Raw genomic sequence first — 5,533 nt, 5'->3', positions numbered from 1 at the left:
AAATGCTTACACATGTTTCCAACACTAGTTGGATGTTCAACACAAATCATGGAGGAAACAAAATGCTACTAATGGGCTCAACAACAACTCATCAGAATTTCCATATCACTGGACTTCCACCATTATGTGAACAATGTGATAGTATTGGTTAGACCAAACACTACAAGAAATATGTCAACTTGTGACCTTGACTATTGGTCACTGAAAGGTCATTGTTTTTCATTGGTGACCTTTTTTGACCAAAAACAGAAGGTCAAAAGCTGGCAGTCTTAAACTGAAATTAACGACCTTCTCTGTGAGAAGGTCGTGGACGTTTACGACCAAAATATGCCTACTGTTTTGTTTTGGTCACTAGGAGCCTCCCCAGGCCACGTAGGCATCTGACGTGGCAATCTGATGTGGCACAAGAATTAGCCAGGTCCAATTCGGTGTTTATATGGGCCGGGCCCATTAATTCAGCCCGTTTGTTGTTGTTTTTTCTTTCAATTTGGGTAAGCTACACGGGCCAGGCCCTATAATTCGGCCTTTTTATTTTTGGGTTGTGGCACGTTTTTTCTTTTTTCAAATAGGTCCCAATTGTCAGGTTCTGATAAGTGGGTCCCAAATTTCCGATTCTGGTTTGTGGGTCCTTGCTATCATGGTCATGTTCCTCATATTTCAATATGCCAATAATTAAACAACCAATATTTAAATCAAAATAGACAGAAACAAGTGTAATACTTCAAATAACATGAAGCAACAATCTGTTACATCAACACACATACAACATTTCATTCAAAAGCAGAGAGAAGATACATGAAATTCTGGAGTTCACAATGCCCAGATAACCTAGCTATTATAACTTAACTTGCTATACAAAAATGTCTTGGCGCTTCTTTGAACATCTTTCGTCTTGAATTTAGGCAAAATATCTGCCAACGAGAAAACAGAACAGCGAGGATATAGTGAATAACAACAGCAGTGCTATTTAGTAAGATTAAGCCCAAAAAGAAACATGCATGAAAACATGCTCGATTACTTCTTGTAGACAACCTTCAGCTTGCTGTCAGTGCGGTGGAGTGCGAGTCCACCAGGATCTTGGCAGCGTCCCTGAAATCAATCATCACACAAAAGGGTCGTCTCTATCAGTGCGTGCCCCTGAATGAAATCATCACAGATTCAAGCTACGAGAGATTCAGTAGTGTGCATGTATAGCTCACATAAAGTCAGTGTGGTGCTTTAGAGTGTCGGTCCACAAATGGGTCTTCTTGAGGGTGAGCCTGGCGGCGTAGACAGCAGCGGCAACCACCATGGAGGGCTTGGACTGCAACAGCCCGTACTGCAGCAGCGCCAGCTCCGCGAAGAAGAAGATGGTGTTCTCCATCTACACACACATTCAAGGAAGACGAGGGAAACATCAATCAGCACACAGACTCGCTGCTTTGGCAAAATGGCAAATACATCTGAAGAATTTGCATGCTGTGTAGTATGTAAAAGTGTGAAGTTCTTCTTTTACCTCCTTGTTGTTCTTATGATCTGAGGAAGACGCGGCCTTGGCAAAACGCACCAGAAAGACGTAGGGCGTGGGCACCGTCAGGTTCCACTCCAACCTGTTCAGGATGGCGTTCTCCATCTTCAGAATCTGCTCCCGGGTGTAGGCGCTGTCGGAGATCAAGATGAAATCATTCACCTGCAAGTGTGCGCACACAACCAGCCAGCTCCCTGTCAAAATTCTCCGACCCCTTTGCTTTTACTTCTTCATAGCTAACAAGAGTTCAGGAAGGAAAAATTACTGAAGTTAGCTAAACATGTTGTGGGTGCATAACAGATGTAGTAGTCATGTGAAAAAATTACTATGAGATGTAAGATGTGTACTATGAGATGCATGCAGCCCAAACATGAGAAATATCCAGTAAAATATTTTGAGAAACCGGTAACTATATTAATCCGTCTACTTATTTATTGATACTGCTCAAAAGAGTCACTGGAAGTAACATGTGGCATGTTCCTTGTGGATCTTATCCAAAATATAGCACTATAATTCATGCACAATAGCTGACCAGGAAAACAAACCCAATTGTCTTTATATAAGTTTGCTTCAATGAAAGAAATGATGTACATGCAGTATGGTTCTGGAAGTTACACGAAAACCAATCCAACTGCATCACCGATATAGGCATTTTGTGCTCTCAATTCGAATTCAGCTCCTCCAAACTGACAAGATAAGGGCAGATACATGTGTGGCTCAATTAAACCTTTTGAAAAACAATCAAAAATAGGATACCAAGGTAATTTAGCGATGAGTCGGAGTTTTATTCTATCCAAACAGGTCGGATTGCTGTCACTAAGGGGCAGTTTGGTTGCCGGCTGCACCTTGCCACGCCAAAGGTGCGGCGCACCACAGCCACCTAGGCCGCCGTTTGGTTGCCTCCTAAGGTTAGGCTCGCCACACATGCGTAGTGTCTTTTGTAGTTGATTTCTTGCCACACTCTGTTAATGTTAAGTCACAACTCACAAAAACTGAGCATTCACTTGTCAGTTTGAATGCTATGCAAATGCAAGGGAGCAGAAAAATAATGTAACTTCAGCGAGTTTTGATTTATTAGTAGTTTAGTACAACTAAGAGGTCATAACCAATTTACTTAAGCGGCGTCTTTTTCTCAAGTCTCATAAATCAGGTAATCATGAAAAAAGATGTTTAGTTCTTGGTCAACCTAATTCTATGATGATATCCTTAAATAAACTTGAATCTTATATTACCGTTTGCATCTACATTACGTTCATTAGTAAAAAGTACCCGATAGGGTTGTATATCATGCCATGCTAAGCAATTAGCTTGAAGCACTGCAATGGTTGAAGGAGAAGCTACATAGGATATATATATATGGAGCTAGTGAGCTACATATTCTTTGTACTTGTATATGAAGCAATCTGTAGTAGATGGGAACCACATGAAAATATTAGCTTCTACTAGATATAAGCCTACCATTACTTAAGCCCAATAAAAGACTTGTAGATGCCTAAAAGGAAATATATGAGCCCAATATTACATTAATTGGCAAATATATGAGCCCGACATTACATAAACTAGCAGCAAGCAGAAGACACAATGCAAAATGTCATTAGTGGCAGCAAGCTGCACATTTTAACTAAACTGCACTTTGCATCATCTTTTCAGGCATAACATGGGAGTTTACTCTAATATGAGATCACTATGAATATAATGATGGAAACAAGTAATTTTTGTCCCTAATTGTAAGACATGCGGCAGCACTGATATGATCAGGAAATCTAACTGCAATTGCCCTGTGCAACAAAAGCTCACACGTGTATTTAAGCAATGCCCTATGCAAGATTATAATTATTTCTCCTACCATAACTTGGTGACTTTCCCCCCTCAAAATGATGGAATGCACACATGTTCACACATGAGAAATAAATGGCTCTTGCTTTCCTGAGATTCACGGCTATCTAATTGTACAGATAAAATGACCACTAGTAGAAGTACCTAAACACAAACAAGCCCTACGACTACGAGGTTTATAATGACCACTAGAAGAACCTAAACACAAACAGTGTGTTATGTATGCCAATGCAGCGGGGGTCACGGTAGGGACGGCATGGTGCGCGGCCTCTGCAGCGGGGATCTTGACGCACTTGCCGTGGCCGTCAAACTGCCAGCCATGGTAGAGGCACTCCAGCTTGCCATCGTCGCAGCCTCTCCCCCATCCTCGCCTGCACATGACAAAGAAAAGCTGGAGTGAGCACCGCGGCTTCGACCAAACGGTCGACACATCACGGCAAGTTGGTGCGACGGGAGTCGCCATACCTTGTAGGAGGTCTCGATGTGGTGCATGACGTAGAAGCCATGGCCGCCGCCGAGGATGGTGCCGACCATGATCCGCACGTACGCTCACCTCCGTGACCTGGGCAACGCCATTGCTCATACGCCAACGCCGCCTACCCTTGTAGAGGTGGATGGGGTGCCCGGCTCGACGGAGATGGGGTATCCGGAGCAGAGGAAGGGGAGGGTAGGGGATCAGGAGGACGGCGACTTGGGAGGCGGCAGAAGAGGAACTGGTCGACCCAGATGGGCCAGATGGGGAGACGGTGCAGCAGGTAGAGGAGCTGCTCGATGCAGAGGATCTCATGAGAGGAGGGGCTATGCGCCGCCCTGATCCCGGATTCGACAGCCTCTAGCTTCACCGTCGCCATAGCCGGTGGCTGCTCTGGCTGGCGCCATGTGTGGTAGCTGGGTCAGAGACCGGGGAGAGGGAGAGAGAGGGAGATGGAGATGGAGGTGGCATCGGCAGGGGAGAGATGGCGGCATGGAGGATTGGTGGTGGTGGGGGGAGGTGAGTCAGCGGAGCGGGAAGGTCGGGGAGAGGAGGAGGAGAGGGGAGGCGACGGGGTTCGCCATGGGAGGGAGCAGGGAGGGGAGGCACGGATGGAGAAGAGAGCGAGGGCAGAAAGAATGGAGGCAGGGGGGTGGAAGGAAAATGTCCAAGAGGACTAGGGTTTCGGCTTAGGTGGGCTTGGGGTGAGGACTGCCGTTGGATCCGCGAGCATCCGACGGTGTTCCATGCATGATCCAGGTGAGACGTCCATGGACCAATCAAAATGTAGTACCATGTTATGACCATTTAAATTGGTCGTAGTTGACTAAAAATAGCATGTTAAAATCATATCAGCTATTTTATGACGTGAGAAAATTCAAAAATAAAATGAAAAAACCTATTTTCTAAAATACTAGGACATATTTAATGCACAATTGACCAAATGGTTGGGTGTGAGAAGTTTTGATCCACCTCTCGTGAAAAAGACAAATTTCCGCCGATTCAGGTGGAAGCGGGTCAAATTTGAACTGTAGCTGCCTCATAATTTGCTATTTATTTTTTCCAATAATCATTTCTAGGTACATAAGTTTCTATTTAATCAGAGAAACACCAAAAAAAATTCCAAGATTCAACCACTAGCTAGGAACGGTCATTCCTGCCGTTTTGACCGCATTTTGAAACGGGTATAAAAAATTCAAAAAAATCAAAAAATTAGAAAACCTTCACATTGTGTCATTATATGTGGCCATGTTACCAGGAAAAATAATAAACTTGTAATACAATAATTATTTTAAAAAAGTGTTCTTAGAAACGAGCTATCATGCGTGGATATCAATGGCTTTCAAGCCAAATGATCAATCTTACGGCCACATTCATGGAATAGTTTGTTCAAATGATATCATATTGTGCACAAGGGTGCATCTTGGAATTCCAAACAATGTTGCCTAAGGGAGTTTTCATTGTCTTTGCACGAAAAATTCATTTTCCATTTTTCGAGTGCCCGAAATGAGTTTTTTTGTGAAGGACATACCAAATAATTGTTGCAAAATTGGACCAAATCAATTTTATAAAATACTAGGACATATTTAATGCACAATTGACAAAATGGTTGGGTGTCAAAAGTTTTGATCCACCTCTGGTGAAAAAGACAAATTTCCGCCAATTTAGGTCGAAGCGGGTCAAATTTGAACTGCAGTTGCCTCATAGTTCGCTATTTA

The 5,533-nt window shown here is 43.4% G+C and overlaps 1 pseudogene; it reads right to left on the bottom strand.

The window, feature by feature from the left end:
• Window positions 1–496: 496 nt before the first annotated feature.
• LOC119316461 lies at window positions 497–4,449 on the bottom strand (annotated as a pseudogene).
• Between the last annotated feature and the right edge of the window lie 1,084 nt (window positions 4,450–5,533).

This window comes from Triticum dicoccoides, chromosome 6A (genome assembly GCF_002162155.2).
Source record: "Triticum dicoccoides isolate Atlit2015 ecotype Zavitan chromosome 6A, WEW_v2.0, whole genome shotgun sequence".
Lineage (NCBI taxonomy): Eukaryota > Viridiplantae > Streptophyta > Magnoliopsida > Poales > Poaceae > Triticum > Triticum dicoccoides.
The sequence above is the reverse complement of the archived record's forward strand: the minus strand, read 5'-3'. Positions and strand labels throughout refer to the sequence as shown.